The 17,812-nt window shown below is 45.6% G+C and overlaps 1 pseudogene; it reads left to right on the top strand.

Moving 5' to 3' along the window:
- The first annotated feature begins 230 nt into the window (after positions 1–230).
- The window catches only part of LOC125945793 (uncharacterized), a 66,213-nt pseudogene continuing 48,631 nt past the window's right edge, over positions 231–17,812 (top strand).

The raw sequence follows: 17,812 nt of genomic DNA, 5'->3' as shown, positions 1-17,812 counted from the left end.
GCCGTTTTGTTAATGGGATGAACACGAAAATTGGTATGCCACAACATGACTGCATGCCGAAGATAAATGACAGGTCATAACATAAAATCAAAGCATGAATGTCATGAGCGGCATGATTTACGTGCCACGGTCTTGGTACTCTTGCGGACGTTTCGCTAACTTGATATATACCAAAATTGGTATGGCGAGACAACAATGTCTGACGACCATGGGTGACACGTTCTAAGAACATGAAAATCGTGACATGCATGTCGCGCAAGCTCGAAGCCGCGAGAATCAGTGGGGGTGGAAGCAAGACATTCGCTGCAGTTAATTTGCAGTGAGTTGTAGCGCTTGTTCTTGAAAAAATTCTGAACCAACTAAACAATCCACGACATGAGAAATCGCTATGTATTGAATGCATTTTATTTCCTCTACGTTGAGAACCCGTGTGGCCGCTTTGTTTTAAAGATATCAATGACCGGCCGCTTTATAACAATCACCGGTTTACGCTATATTGCTGCGGAAAACATGCTCAACAAGGTTTCATAGTCAATGTCTGCATGAGAGCCATGATTTAGTGCCACAAGAGACATATGTAGAGCACCAAATCATCTGACATGTATTCAACAATTTTTACCCATCTGCACATTTACAGGACGGTAAACGAAATAAAAAAATTCAGAATACCCTGCGTTGCAATATGCAGTCCGTAAATGGGGTAGCTGATGACTGATTCGAAAACACGAATGTTTTTTTACAACAATTTTGTTGAAGGCACAAAACACAGACACAACGAAATGCCATGGGACTCGTGTGTGTTGTGTGTGTGTGTGTGTGTGTGTGTGTGTGTGTGTGTGTGTGTGTGTGTGTGTGTGTGTGTGTGTGTGTGTGTGTGTGTGTGTGTGTGTGTGTGTGTGTGTGTGTGTGTGCCCCCCTTTGCTATGGCACTCCCCCTTTGCTATGGGGTGCCTCATAATCAGAACTGGTTTTGGTACGTAATACCCCAGAAAGAAGAAAACCGTACTGTGACTGGACATGGTGGGTGCACGCGTGTTGAATTAAGGAACACGTTTTATGTCCAATGACAGTGGCCCTTTTGCAATCTTGGAATGCTTCACCACAATACATTGCGTATGCTTGACCACGTAACATCACTGTATTAAGGTGAAACACTTTCGGGAACCGCCATTATGCAACGTTTTAGACCCTTGTTGAGCTTTCAACGCTTCGACGCCATTGATACGGTGGCAAAAAAGGGGAGGTGGCAGCAACGCAGCCGTCGGAGAGCGCGGCGGGTGTTGCAGTGATTCATGCTGCCGAGTGGTGGCGCGCGCGTCGCCGCTTAGATGACAGGTCACAGAAGCTATAGAAGAGCGTAAAGAGGCATCTAAGGCTCATCGAGAAGCCAAAAAGTTGGGATTCCAAGAAGAAGAGGTGCTCCTTAGATGGAATACATACCGTGAAAAGAAAAGGGTTGCGAGTGAGCTTGTGCAAGAGAAAATTAAATGCGCAAGTGAACGTTGGATACATAACATTCACAAAAGAGACAAAAGCGCTCCAAAAAGATTCTGGAACCATATAAAAGCACTCGGAACTCCAACTAAAAACTCGCAAACGGCTATAAGGGATGAAGACGGTAACATCTACGAAGGAGATGAAGCGATGCGGTACATCACAGACGTTATTAGGGATAACTTCGGCACAAGAAAAAGCGCAGTTCAGACAACAGATCCAGCAACAGCAGAGAGACCAGAGAGATCAAAATTTAGCATAGAAAGCTTTTATTGGAAAAAGGCAGCAGAAAATGTCCCTAAGAACACGGCAGCAGGACCCGATGAAATCCCAATACAGCTCATCAAAAACCTCGGTCCAAAAAGCAAGGCATTGCTGACTAATGCCATAGAGCAAGTGATTAGAACAAAGAAAATTCCCGTTGGATGGCGTGAAAGCAAGATGAATCTCATCTACAAAGGCAAAGGAGATAAGGATACGACGAGCTCGTACAGGCCAGTTACAGTAACGTCGGTGATATATAGAATGGCAATGCAAGCCATAAAATTAGAACTGTCAAAGTGGGTGGAGAAAAACGATGTATTGGGGGAACTACAGAATAGGTTCAGGCCAGGCAGACGCTTAGGAGACAATATGTTTGTACTAACTCAGTGCATAGAGATTTCAGTAGCTCAGAAAAGACCTTTATGGATAGCATTTCTAGATATAAAAGGAGCTTATGACAACGTAGACAGGGAATTGTTGTGGGATATTCATCAATACGAAGGCATAGATGACGATTTCGTGGAGCTGCTGAGGGAGATATATAGAGACAACCAAGTACAAGTGGTATGGGAAGGTAGAAAAGGAAATGAAATGGTGGGAATTCACCAAGGATTGAAGCAAGGATGCCCTCTGTCACCATTGTTGTTCACGCTTTACGTCAAGGGCATAGAAAGACGACTGGAAAACAGCGAATTAGGTTTTGATTTATCCTACATGCGTAATGGACAAATGGTGCAACAGAAGGTCCCTGGACTGATGTACGCAGACGACATTGTGCTACTAGCGGACAATAAAAAAGATTTACAGATACTTGCGAATATCTGTGGGAATGCAGCGACAAATCTAGGCCTTAAGTTTAGCACAGAGAAATCAGGAATTATGATCTTTAATGAACACACGAGTAACTTCGTGGTGTCAATTCAACAGCAAGTAATACCCATAGTGAAGCAATATAAGTACCTCGGCGTACACATAAACGAAGGAAAGAATTACTCAAGCAACCACCAAGATAATCTGAAAATAAAGGGGAAGCGGAATGCAGCAATAATGAAACACAGAGCTCTGTGGGGTCACAATAAATATGAGGTGGTGCGTGGAATCTGGAAAGGAGTAATGGTGCCAGCGCTAACATTCGCAAATGCCATTATATGCTTAAAATCAGATATATTGGCGGGTTTGGAAGTTAACCAAAGATCAGCAGGCCGGTTGACTTTGGGAGCCCACGGTAATACCACAAATGAGGCAGTGCAGGGTGACATGGGTTGGGCCTCTTTTGAAGTCAGAGAAGCACAGAGCAAAATTAGTTTTGAAGAAAGGCTCAGGAACATGGATGAAAATGAATGGGCGGCTAAAGTGCACAAGTATCTCTACATGAAAAGCGTAGACACAGAATGGAGGAAGAGGTCAAGGAAGTAGGCAACCAAGTACAGGATAATCGAAACTGCAAATAGACAACCAGGAGTCATCAGAAAGAGAGAGAAATAGAGACCGTGAATTGGATGCAAAGAATGGAAACAAAAAGGACAATGGAGATTTACAAGAATGAGAAGAAAGAAATTAGAAGGGAAAATCTGTACGATAACACAAAGGGCAGTGCCTTGCTATTTGAGGCTCGAGCAGGTTGCCTAAGGACGAAAACATATCGGAACAAATATTCGGAACTAGATGAGACATGTGCATGCTGCAGTAAAGATCCAGAAACCACTCAGCACATCCTGATGGAATGCGACGGGATCCACCCAGCGAGAACCGTAGGTAACGTGCAACTCCCAGAAGCGCTTGGTTTCAAAGTGGAAGGAAACATAAACAGATCAGCCGTAGAGATCAGCAAGAGACGATTGGAGTACTGGTGGAAAAAAAGCAGGGAAAAGATGGATACGACCTGATCTCTTAAAATCATAGGCAGCAACACAAGGTAAATTTTTGAAAAAGAAAAATAATAATGAGAGGTATACAAAAATGCTAGATGAAGAACATGTATAGTATACATTTAAATCAAGCAGGCTAGGTGACTATTTGTCACCGCCCCGTTTCAAAGGGGATGCCAATAAATCATCATCATCATCATCATCAGATGCCTCCGCTGTACTTTGGCTGCTGCCGGAGCTAGCGAGTGCGCTCGGTTGGCATGCTTCTGTTCGATTCTTCTTGCTCGACGCTCGTTTCTGTTCGCATTCACGCTGTGCAGTTGTGCCTCCTTGTGGTGACAATATTTTTACATGTTACCGTGCCGTAAGGAGCAATGGCTAGTCGCATAAAACGACAGACGCACTGTTTTGCGCTGAGCTGCACAACAGGCTATGTTCCTGCTAGAAAAGCAGAAAAAAACCATCCCTTTTCTCGGTGTCTTATGACGATGAGGCACTTAAAGCGTGGCAGCGGGACAAAACCAAGATAATGTTGTTGGTATTAACTTAGAGATACTGAGATTTTTTTTTGCATTCCGCCGAATTACATAATTACTCATAATAATTTAATCAACTTCTCAAATATTATAATTAGATGAAAAGTGTCAAAGAGAAAATTGTAGAGTAACATGAAAAACTCCCGATACAGCTTTCTGTTGCTCAACACGTGCTACATAAAAGCGTTTTTCCAAGCGTGAAAGAAGCCCGGCAATACACGCAAGGTGCCTCGAGCGGCAGGTCGCACGGGAATTTTGCATGTATTTGCGGGCTTTTTTCACGCTTGGAAAAACGCTTTTATGTAGCACATGTTGAGCAACAGAAAGCTGTATCGGGATTTTTTTATGTTGCTGTACAATTTTCTCATGTACACTTTTCATCTAAATATAATATTAGAGAAGTTGATTAATTAAGACTATTTATATAATTAGGTGGAATGCAAAAAATAATCTCAGTATCTCCAAGCGATGACAAGCAATATTACCTTGGTTCTGTTCAGCTACGTGGCATTTGCATATCTTTAAGTCTTGGTTCATGATAGCGGGGACACCCTGTATATTGAATCATATAATCAAGTGCTGTCTGTCGTCCCATTAAGTATTCTTCATGGTCACCACCATTCTAGTTCATCACATTGGCTACTAAAATAAGTTTGTTTACTTAACTCCTGTGTGGAATGATTTCTAAAGCATCATATATTGGTATAAACCAATTTGACGAGCAGGATGCAGTGCGTCGCAGTAATATGACATAAGGAGCTCTTCACTGTGAGCCTAGGAATCGGTGCAGCTTTCTTTACCCTCACCATTAGTATAATATTCTTCGCATTAGCTGAAATCATTTTTTTTCACTCCCGACGATTCGGGAAAGCATGTAGAATGCGTGCGACCGAGACCAGCGAAAAAAATGACAGCAGATCCACGAGGTGAATGATGATGAGTGGGCGAAGCTCCGGAGGGAATCATCGGATCTCCCGCTTAAGGGGACGCTAGCACAAACGCGTTAGAAACGTACAGTACTCTCTAGTAAGGGGGAGCGGCCACAGCGTCTTACGCAGCCATTTACACATGCCGGAACGTGCACCGCGTTTGCCGACGCCATCACACGACTGCTGAGAGAGTATACCCCCCGTATTCATAAACGCTCCTCGACTTGAACTTGACTTGCCACCGCTTTGGGCAGCGCGTTCGAAACGCGTTGAAGGTAAGGTGGAGAGGCCACAGCGTCTTACACCAGCTTCTTACACGGGCCGTAACGCGCTAGCACAAACGCGTTAGAAACGCGCTAGAAACGCGGCCTTTCGTTAATGTTGGGTATTGATAGCCATCGTGGTGCGTTTGTCCATGTCCGCTTCGTGGCGTAGTGGGCTAACGCCGCGCGCTCGGAAGCAAGGGGTCCCTGGTTCGATTCCGCGCTATGGACACAACTTCGGAATTTTTTTCTCATTTTTCTCAGACTGGTTACACACTACTACTACTACTACGACGGGGACGGAACGGGTGCCGCTATAAGGAGCTTCGCCCCTAAAATCTTTGTGCCGGCCGTGACGTACCCGAAATGAATGCATATTTAACGCTTACTTAACCACTCATCAGCGGAAAGCTGCTAGTCATTTATTGTCTCATCTACTAACAAGGTACGATATGCATTAGCTTAACGCTAGTTATGTCAAATATGCCACCCCTAATTGCAAACAAAAACGCTCGCTTCGAAACCCGTGGCACCCACCGCTGTGCCTCCGCGCCCGGGGAACGATCTTGCTGGGGACTGCAGCTCCGCCGATGCTGTCATGATTGCTTGCAACACTCCGCCGCCGCCGTTGCTCTCACGTCCCCCTTCTAGCCACCGTACCATCGACGATGATGACGAAGACAAAGCTGGTGCCATTGCCAACAGCGGCGAATCCTTTAAATGAAAAACATGGCAAGCAACATTGAGAATCTTAATAGCGAACATCGAAGCAGCAAGGCCTAACAGCACAAGTGCGAGAGCGCTAGTTCAAGGCTGTGACATAATCAAAATGGTGGCAGTGGTGGCTTCAATTAAGGCCGTTTTGTACATGCAGTCACGGCAAAAAATCTGAGAAATTTCAGACATCCTTATACATCGGCTCTATAGGCTACGTGGTGGTGCTGCGATGGGCGTCCGAATTATCAGGCCTGTCCGAAAAATCAGTGGTTGACTGTAATTTCTTATAGCAGAACATGGTCTAGTTATTACATGGAAGGCATCGCAAATCTACGCTTATTTGCCAGTGAATGAATGACCAGTAGCCTCAGCGCACTGCCTGTGCTCGCAACCAAAACACAGTACTTGGCACACTGCAGGGGTGTAACAGCTGGGCCAGTTGCGCCATTTTGATACAATTTCGTATTTTTGCACAGAGCTGCACCAAAGGCGTGATATATGTTGAAATTGCGCCACGCTGCGGCAAAACTCCCGACCAGCCGCGAAATTTCTAGGTTATGCTAGTTTTAGCGCGAAACAAAGGCCGCATTGGCAACCTGCAGCTTGGACATCGTTAATGCTAACCGATCCTGTAGGACAGACGAGATTCAAACACATGCCCAGACGAAACGTTGGCGTGTTTGGTGGTGTGGGCGCCGAAGAATATTTTTGCTGCTGGTTGCAGTGTGGCGTGTTGTATATGCAGTAAAATTTCGCGGAGACATGGAGTGTGCGTTGCTTGCAGTAACAAAAGCAGTTCGCCATTGCCGCGTTGAATCAACAAGATCCTCGCCGTATCCGTGCACCCGGCCACGAGCGGAGCGCGTACGAGTACTCCATGGGAAACTCGCTTGTACGGTAGAACAAGCGACCCGGCACTGACAGCGTGAGCTTTGTAGGCTATGCAATGCACAAAACTAGCCAGGGTTCGGTTGCATGCGGCAATAGCTAGGCACCGCTTTGCAATAAAACGAAGCCATTTCGCTGCACAGGCACACACACACAGAGAGAGAGAGATACAGTTGACTCTTGTTACAACGGACTCTGATAATACGACAAAAAATGTCTGTTTCATTCGAAGTCCGTAATATCAGAAATCGGAAGTTTTCAAAACTGGAGGCCACCGCTGAAATGCCAAAAGATTGTCAAACTGTCAGTGCATGTTTCGACTACAGCCGGAACGTCGCGACACATCATCAAAAAAAAATGATACGGAACCACTCGCATAGATGTGCACTTTCCAGATGTTTCCGCTGTTCGGAGGGCGCGTTGAATTTCGCCGGGCGCGGCATAGGTCAACCGTGCATGGCGAAACTGAACGTGCGCTCCGAACAACGATCTCCGATCACGCCCCTGCCCTCACCTATGCTCCTAATGTGAATTGTCGTATATACCGTACTTTCCCGTGTATAAGACGCGGTTGTTGTTTTTTTCAGAATTTTTCGTCGGTGCATCTCATAGAACGGTGCGACTTATGTGCGTTTTTTTCCGGAAAAACTGCCGTCAAAATCAGATGCGATGTTATGGCCACGCGAAGCGCGCTGGTTGACTTATTTGCTGCGGGTTGTGTGCGCGCAATGTGCTGGGTTCTTCTCTTGACCGAGTTCCCGAGCGCCATGCGAGAAGACGGAGCAGCAATGCAAGCAGCGGCAGGCCGACCGCGAGTCTGCCGACCCCGAATTCGTCGCATCTGCAGATCGTTGTCAAGATACGGCAAGTGCCGCTGCGCAAACTATGCAGTTGTTGCCAGAGTACAAGCCACCCCATCCCTCCCGCGCTACCTTCCCGCTTTCCTCCCTCGTGGGCGATTCGGCTCACCGTCGGACGCTTTCACTCGCACATACAGCATACGACGCGTGGGGACGATGTTATCGCCCTTGGACTTTACACGGAACATCGCGGCAACCACGATGGCAGAAATGCGCCTGGGGTGGAAATAAATGGCACCCATATGCTTGCGCGTGACCCGCGTTCACGGAGTGAAACGTCACTGTAACTTTTTTTAATTGCCTACCGAACGAACAGGTGTGTCATACACCGGTGCGACTTACGTACATTTTTTTACGGAAGAACTGTCGTTTTGAGGGGGGTGCGTCTTATACAAAAGTGCAACTTATAGACCGGAAAATACGGTACTCGCGTAATAAACGCCCCCTTTTTCCCGCAGGAATCCAACGGAAAGTTGGAGGTGCGTTTATTATGCGGGGTAAATTTTATGGCGTTTTATGAGTAAGCGTTCTTTGTGAAACTGCTCCAAATTTGGATTTACCTGCTCCAAAAGCAAGATTTTCCTGCTCCAAAATTTGCTCCAAATCCTATTTTGTCTGTTGCACCAGTGACACTGGAAGCGATGGCTGATTAGATGCAACATTGTGCCCATAATTTTTAGTATATCAGGTAGTTATTCTGAAGAAAGCATCACAGATAAAAAAAATCACAGCATATCCACGAGGTGAATGATGATGATGGGGCGAAGCTCGAGAGGGATCCTCGGTAAACCGGGAATACTCCGAGTAATTCGCCCAGTATATGATCAAGTAAACACGTGTGTGTGTATATGATCAAGTAAACAGTGTGTGTATATATACAATACGTTTTATTTTCTTAGACGCTTCTTCTTAGATGCTTGGTTTGCAGAGTCCCTTCATTGCCACGGCATTGTGGTCCGTGAAATGAAGGGATAACGGTTGGATAACGCCGCTGCTTAGCGTTCGCGAATGCCTGAGTCTTCGCGCCGCAGCCGTGCCGCTTCTGCCTCTCGTTCTTACACTACGGGGTCTTGGCGCTGCCGCCGCGCTGCCTGTCGTGAAGCCGCGGCCTCGCGGGCTCTCACCGCGGGATTCTGCCTGCGAGCGCGCGCCGCCGCCGCCTTCCGTGCTCTCCGCTCCGTAGCCTTGTCTTCCATTCGGCGACTCCGAGCGAAAGAGAAAGTGCGCCAAGAGCGAGCACCTTTTATTATAACACCTACTAGCGGTAACTTGTCGCACTGCTTTGTAGCGCGCCGCCTTCCGCGCTCTCCACTCCGCAGCCTTGTCTTCCATTCGGCGACTCCGAGCGAAAGAGAAAGCGCGCCAAGAGCGAGCACCTTTTATTATAACACCCCCTAGCGGTAACCCGTCGCATTGAATTGTAGCGCGCCGCCGCCGCCTTCCGCGCTCTCCGCTCCGCAGCCTTGTCTTCCATTCGGCGACTCCGAGCGAAAGAGAAAGCGCGCCAAGAGCGAGATGATGATGATGATGATGATGATTTATTGGCATCCCCTTTGAAACGGGGTGGCGACAAATAGTCATCTAGCCTGCTTGATTTAATCAGGTATACTACACATGTTCTTTATCTCGCATTTTTCTATACCTTTTTCAAAAATTTAGCTTGTACCGCTGCCTATGATTTTAAGAGATCAGGTCGTATCGATCTTTTCCCTGCTTTTTTTCCACCAGTACTCTAATCGTCTCTTGCTGATCTCTACGGCTGATCTGTTTATGTTTCCTTCCACTTTAAACCCAAGTGCTTCTGGGAGTTGCACGTTACCTACGGTTCTCGCTGGGTGGATCACGTCGCATTCCATTAGGATGTGCTGAGTGGTCTCTGGATCTTTACTGCAGCATACACATGTCTCATCTAGTTCCGAATATTTGTTCCGATATGTTTTCGTCCTTAGGCAACCGGCTCGAGCCTCAAATAGCAAGGCACTGCCCTTTGTGTTATCGTACAGATTTTCCCTTCTAATTTCTTTCTTCTCATTCTTGTAAATCTCCATTGTCCTTTTCGTTTCCATTCTTTGCATCCAATTCACGGTCTCTATTTCTCTCACTTTCTTTCTGATGACCCCTGGTTGTCTATTTACAGTTTCGATTATCCTGTACTTGGTTGCCAACTTCCTTGACCTCTTCCTCCATTCTGTGTCCACGCTTTTCATGTAGAGATACTTGTGCACTTTAGCCGCCCATTTATTTTCATCCATGTTCCTGAGCCTTTCTTCAAAACTACTTTTGCTTTGTGCTTCTCTGACTTCAAAAGAGGCCCAACCCATGTCTCCATGCACTGCCTCATTTGTCGTATTACCGTGTGCTCCCAAAGCCAACCGGCCTACTGATCTTTGGTTAACTTCTAAACCCGCCAATATATCCGATTTTAAGCATATAATGGCATTTGCGAATGTTAGCGCTGGCACCATTACTCCTTTCCAGATTCCACGCACCACCTCATACTTATTGTGGCCCCACAGTGCTCTGTGTTTCATTAATGCTGCATTCCGCTTCCCCTTTATTTTCAGATTATCTTGGTGGTTGCTTGAGTAATTCTTTCCTTCGTTTATGTGTACGCCGAGGTACTTATATTGCTTCACTATGGGTATTACTTGCTGTTGAATTGACACCACGAAGTTACTCGTGTGTTCATTAAAGATCATAATCCCTGATTTCTCTGTGCTAAACTTAAGGCCTAGATTTGTCGCTGCGTTCCCACAGATATTCGCAAGTATCTGTAAATCTTTTTTATTGTCCGCTAGTAGCACAATGTCGTCTGCGTACATCAATCCAGGGACCTTTTGTTGCACCATTTGTCCATTACGCATGTAGGATAAATCAAAGCCTAATTCGCTGTTTTCCAGTCGTCTTTCTATGCCCTTGACGTAAAGCGTGAACAACTATGGTGACAGAGGGCATCCTTGCTTCAATCCTTGGTGAATTCCCACCATTTCATTTCCTTTTCTACCTTCCCATACCACTTGTACTTGGTTGTCTCTATATATCTCCCTCAGCAGCTCCACGAAATCGTCATCTATGCCTTCGTATTGATGAATATCCCACAACAATTCCCTGTCTACGTTGTCATAAGCTCCTTTTATATCTAGAAATGCTATCCATAAAGGTCTTTTCTGAGCTACTGAAATCTCTATGCACTGAGTTAGTACAAACATATTGTCTCCTAAGCGTCTGCCTGGCCTGAACCTATTCTGTAGTTCCCCCAATACACCGTTTTCCTCCACCCACTTCGACAGTTCTAATTTTATGGCTTGCATTGCCATTCTATATATCACCGACGTTACTGTAACTGGCCTGTACGAGCTCGTCTTATCCTTATCTCCTTTGCCTTTGTAGATGAGATTCATCTTGCTTTCACGCCATCCAACGGGAATATTCTTTGTTCTAATCACTTGCTCTATGGCATTAGTCAGCAGTGCCTTGCACCTTTTATTATAACACCCCCTAGCGGTAACCCGTCGCACTGCATTGTAGCGCGCCGCCGCCGGTTTCCGCGCTCTCCGCTCCACAGCCTTGTCTTCCATTCGGCGACTCCGAGCGAAAGAGAAAGCGCGCCAAGAGCGAGCACCTTTTATTATAACACCCCCTAGCGGTAACCCGTCGCACTGCATTGTAGCGCGCCGCCGCCGCCTTCCGCGCTCTCCGCTCCGCAGCCTTGTCTTCCATTCGGCGACTCCGAGCGAAAGAGAAAGCGCGCCAAGAGCGAGCACCTTTTATTATAACACCCCCTAGCGGTAACCCGTCGCACTGCATTGTAGCGCGCCGCCGCCGCCTTCCGCGCTCTCCGCTCCGCAGCCTGGTCTCCCATCCGGCGACTCCGAGCGAAAGAGAAAGCGCGCCAAGAGCGAGCACCTTTTATTATAACACCCATAGCGGTAACCCGTCGCACTACATTGTAGGTTTTCTCATCAACTATACGAAAAACTAGCGCCATCTAGTGAAATTATATACACTTATATATAGAAAAATCGACACTTACGCCATCTAGTGAACACTTCATAAAACTACAAGTGGCTACATACTACAACGGAGGAATGACAGACCCACGCCCTAAGGAGCTTCGCCCATAAAACTACCTCACTACGAAACGCACACTTGCGTAGCCTCCGCAGTGTTGCCTGCTAAGTTTGAAACGGAGTAACAGACATGCTGACGTCATCCTGATAGTAGTGAAATGCAAAGATACACATCTACCACTCTTTGAGTGCAACCTTAAGTTGTTGAAACTACTGTATTTACTCAATTGTAACACAAGTTTCTTTCTTCATTTCAATTGCTTGAACTTGACCCTCATGTTACATTCGAATAACGGCAAAATTGATGATCTTAAAACAAACATTTTAAATCCCGCGTTTTTTAGCATTACAATGGTAACCTGCGCCTTTAAGTTTCATAGACAAGTCGACCGAAGTCAAAACTTGTTTTTTGTTCAAATCATATTCGAATAGGCATCATTTTCACTGTGCTTGTTACTGGTGTTATGGCTACGGTGCTGCAGTATACTCTGCAGCCTTTCACGCCTCGACACCGTTAATTTATCATTTGATGGTGACGCAGCGCATTTGGTATGATGGCGACTTCGAGAGATGAGCAATCTTGATGGCCGAGGAGCTGGGAAACTCTGCCACGTCTCGGCGACTCTATGTCAACGAGTCGACAATTCGTGAATGACGGGACCAGCAGGAAGCCCTCTTTAAGTGCGAGGCTGGTCGGAAGGGATCTTTGTACCTCGCAGTGTTCTGGTACTGCCCCCAAATGAAATTATTAAAAAGTGCGTAATCTGATTAAGAAGTGCTTAATCTCAAACGAGCTCGACAGCATGGAAGGTAACTTGATTCTCGGGCGATCACTTTCAGAGATAGTTTTGCTTTCGCATGACTCGGCTCGTCCTAGCACTGGGTCCTCGAAATATACGGCAATATTGCCGACAGCACTCTAGGGACTGGTAATGAGCTTGGCAAAGCAATTGAAGCACTTGTCGGGTACACGTTCGGCGGCGAAATTTGTTAAAAGTGGAACTATCTTCGAAAGTGATCGGCTGAGAATACCGCCCGTGGAAAGCTCTGCCTCCTCCTGAGATGACAATTATGAGTGATGAGAACGCATTTCCAAATTGTGATTCTGTAAATAACAGTACCATTTATTTTTCTGTTCATCTTGTGTTACATTGGCAGCTTCTTTTTTTTCGTGTGATTGGAAACTCAACACTCTCATTACATTCGAGTAAATACGGTAACCCTTCAACTTAGCTTTTTGGATAATTTTTAATCTTTCTTTTACCTCAGTTTACAGCTGTATACCTTGCCATATTTCAACCATTATTTTTCAAGAAGTGTAACCCACTGCCCTCTACAATGATATTGTGTTTGACATTCGTGGGACCGCCTCGCGTCTGTGTTTATTCTTCGAAATATATCCTCAGAACCAGTAACTGAGAAGTGTACTTCTTTCTGAGCCGTTTTGTACTACTTCTTGTGCAGATCATCAACACAAAGTTGAAATTTTCTTTTGTAAGAGAAACAAGCTTTTTTCACTCATTTTTTCCTACCTCCATTGTGTCAGCAAACTAGCTTGATGTATTTAAAATAAACTTGCTCTTGACCTGCCGTGGTGGCTTAGCGGCTATTTCACTGCTAAGCATGAGGTCGTGGGATCAAATCCCGGCCATGGCGGCCACATTTGGTGGGGGCGAAATGCAAAAACGCCCGTGTCCTATGCATTGGGGGCATGGTAAAGATACCCTGGTGGTCAAAGTTAATCCGGAGTCCCCCACTACGGTGTGCCTCGTAATCAAATCAGGCTTTTGGCACGTAAAACCCCAGAATTCAATTCGAGACTTGCACTTGATGAATGTATGTTGTAATGTTCGTATGTTTTTACTTTGCTACTGATTTAGTGCTGGACATGAATGTGTATGTTGCAATGTATTTTTACTCATTCATTTAATATAAATGTTGAAACGTGTGTTTCTTTTCATGCATAACTGTTCTATTTCCTGCTGTATCTGTACATGCTGCCCAACTCCGTTCTGTAACGCTGTATGGGCTTTGAAGGTATTTAAATAAATACATAAATAAATATCTAATAACAAAAAATAAATTAGTGGTGAAAGAATATTGATACGACCATACCACTTGACTCACAAGGAGATACCAGCTACGGACATGTGAAGTTAGCACCTCTGTCTTTAGCATTATTAAAATTTGGGGCATCCAGAAGAGCATCAATGGTTTCTTTTTAATGCATACAGGCTGCAGCTATGTTTTTAATTCAGATATTTGGTTGAGTAGATGCTGAGGAAAATGTTTTTTTTGTGTTCTCATTTTTATAAATACTAGGAGCTCCCTATGTGAAGCTTTGTCTCGAGCCTTCTACCATGACTGTGCAGGTTCTTGTACGGTCCAGTTGACGAGGAAGAGACTCTGTCACGGACTCAGCGGATCTACGTGTCGGACTCGTTGGGTCAGCGTGAACAGTGTCACCTGCTGATCTTCAGGGCGTACAGCTCCACCGTCTGCCTCCTGGTCAACGGTGAGGGGGGCCTTCCTGTGAAGTGGCAGCAAAGAGGCAGTTGCTGGGGCAGCCCTGTGGGGAGGATCTCAGCTGACGCCTTCGAGCAGTATGAAAAGGGAACGCCTAAATTGCTTTCAAGGCGCAATAGTAACAGATAATCGCAGGTGCTCTACACAGATGTGTTGAAAGAGTCTTCAAAAAGTGTTCAACCGCGTAAAAAAATGAAGCAAATCTAGCCTCAAAAGGAATCAAACAAGGGCCTGCAGCATGTTAAGCAGGTGCGTACCTATACTTGGATCCATGCCAACAGTTGATAAGGGGCATGGAATACGTTCGACGGTAGAGCGAAAGAGCACCACTACCATCACGCTGTCACGTTATTGACACGTATGTTGCGGCTTGAGCAGGCACGGTTAGAAAGTTTCCAAAGATGCAAAGTGCTTTTGGCTGTGAAAGCGAAGAGGCCAAATGGACGTACCATTACGGTCCACTCAGTCTGCTGTAATGGAAGTTGAGTAGAGTGAGGCTCTTTCATAACTACGATCATCGTAGCTGGCTCCTGCGAGAATTTATTTTTGCATCCTGTCTGCCATGGTAAATATATGACCCTAAGACTTCGCACCTTCGTAGTTACAGATTTGTGATGTGCCAGTCCAGCCTAATTGTATTTCTCCCTAAAGTCTTTTTAATATTCAACATGAGAGTCTCTGACTTTTGAATATGAGTCGTACAGTTCCTGCTATTCGTTTTGTTTACGTTCGAGATTTAACAATTCGAAATTGTCCAACATTTGTTTTTGTTAGAATACAGAATACTAACACATTGGAGTGTCAAGGGAGACAGATAGATCCAAGGTGATTACTGTGCGGACTCATTTTGCTGTGCAGGGGAGCAACCGTTCTTGCCCAGAGGCACTAGTTGCTTAGCAGATGCTTGGGGCAGATAACTTATGGTCACAAATTGTCTATCATTCAGTTAAACTACCTTGCTTTTGAGCAGCCTATACAGTAGACTTATGTTAATTCGACTTCGCTTAATTCAATTTTTTAGTTTATTCAATTTCTATGGGCCCAAACTTCACTATTTCAACCCTAAAATTGGCCTTCGCTGGGTTCGAACTTGACCAGTCAAAGCAGACACCCCCGACCCCTATGGCAACAATGGCAACCCCTTTAGTGACAGCGTCTGTCTCAGTGGAGCTTAGGAGACAGTTTGTTAAGGTGCTGAGCACACATTATCTCCTGTCGAAAATGCCTATTTTTGGCCTGCCCTAGGAATATTCTTAAGCAAAAATGTCGCAGTTTCACCCAAAAGACGAAGCATCAATTGCGATAGCAAATTAATAGAGAGCTATATGGAGTAAGGATAGTAGTTTTATCAGTTGTATAAACTTGGACATGCTGCAGCACCAGCAACGCACAGAATTGTTGTCGACACCGTCGGTGTTTTGCCCACGTTCGCCCCGAACGCGCGCGGCGTTGGTGACTGTTGCCGGTGCCTCTGGCAGCTTCTTGGAGGTTTTCGACTAGATCAGAATGAGATACTCGTCGAGCAGCGTCAGAAGTCTTTACCACCTTCTCGCCTCCCAACATTTTTATATAATGCACATTTGGTGGCGCAGCTTAACGTCGCCTCCCCTCCCTCCCTCCCGTCCCCCCACGGCTTTTCGCGCGACGGAAGAAGTGACGTTTGCTCTCGGTTGTGTGTTCGCTCCCTGTGAAAGCATGCGAGGGTCGCACATACAGCATCCGGCGCGCATACTCTATACGGAACCTCACGGCGACACCGACGGCAGAGATCCCCTTGGAGTGTCTATGTAATTGCTATCGCAATAAAACTGCAGCCAACAATGTCTTATTCCGGTATTTGGCCACTTCTAACAAGCACCTTTTCCTTTTTTTTAACGGCAAAGCTGTTTAAGCTAGCCGTAATTTGTGGTTCGTGGTGCGTATCGAAAAACTATGAAGAAATAAACGAATAAACTTTCTTGCCGAGGCGGGATTCGAGCACGCGTACAGCCGGTCCCAAGGCGAGCATCGTAACCACTAGGCTATACATCCACGCCTGCAGAACATGCATTTATGCGAACCATATGATTGCGTTCGAGGGTCGTCGTCTTCTTCCACAGCTGGCGCGTTCGTACGCTCGTGCTCTGCGAGGTGAAGAGGTTTTGCGAGCTATTAGAGCGAGAGAGAGAGGGACGCATTCACGGAGCGGTCTCCTGGAACACGATGTCGGCATTAGAACGCAGTGTCGGTGTTGCGAACTGCGCTAAGCAATGCGCAGTGACGGCCGTAAGTCCGAGACGTGCGAAAAGAAATGATCATCATGAGTAATAAGTTGAAAAGTTCGCGCGCACTTCCGGAAAATGCTGGGCTACGATCGCCCAGCTTCGCTATTTCAAGCGTTGCACGGCCGAGTGCAAGGTTAAGCGTTTTGTTTTTTTTTTTCATTAAAGTTGGGCTGAAAATACGAAACAAAAACTGCCTTTTTAGCGTTTGTATGCTTTACTGTGTAACACTGTTGTGCTGCGCCAAAGCTGACTTACTCATATGAGACCTTTGCCCATTTTTCTTGCTAAAAAATCGTGCGGACGTTAGATTTCGGCTTTGCTTAGAAGCTTTAATGCCATTTCTACATTAGCTTTCTACTTTTGTTTGATTCAAGGGTGTGTTAGACTGTGGCAAATACTGCCCAATAAATAGGTGGTTTGTTCTGTTGTTTTACTGCATTGTGTTTGATTCAACCTGCCGGATAATTCCATCAATTTCATCGGTCCCATCAAGGTCAAATTAACGGAAGCTTTGTATTAGTATTCTTCTTGATTAACACAAAGCAATAAATTATTTAACTAATTTCACCATATTTACATCCCTTTAAAACAGTGTGCGCTACTGTACTATCACATTTCTCTCCTTCAATGAGGACAGCACACACTTTGTACATCTGCATCTGGTGATGTGCTGTCCTCTTGTTTCATTACTGTCATTGGCACAGAATGCAGTGGTTTCTCTTCCAGTTTGAAATATCCAATAGTGATGAATGCAGGTTTTATATAATGTAAATAAGCATCGTTTTTCTTTTACCAAATCGACTCCACAAAACTTGTTATTTTACTTCTTTCTTGAATATTTGTATCCAAATTGAATGGAAATTTTCACACTTTGAGCCCACCTAATCCAAAGTTGAATGTGCAACATGTGCCGTCACGTTTACTGGCCGTCATCACTGCACTCTTCAGTGTTTACCTTCTCATGTTGTTGCAGTGAGTCACGAGCTGACGGTGGCGTTCCTCAAGAGTCACGAGGGCTACCTCTCCACCGAATTTGTGGCGCTCGCCAATGAGATCAGCAAGCAGTGCACCAAGCTGTCCAGCCTGTAAGCCATTGTTTGAAACCATTCTCTAGGCACCGACAGCCATTAACC

Source organism: Dermacentor silvarum, chromosome 5, assembly GCF_013339745.2.
Source record: "Dermacentor silvarum isolate Dsil-2018 chromosome 5, BIME_Dsil_1.4, whole genome shotgun sequence".
NCBI lineage: Eukaryota > Metazoa > Arthropoda > Arachnida > Ixodida > Ixodidae > Dermacentor > Dermacentor silvarum.
The sequence above is the reverse complement of the archived record's forward strand: the minus strand, read 5'-3'. Positions and strand labels throughout refer to the sequence as shown.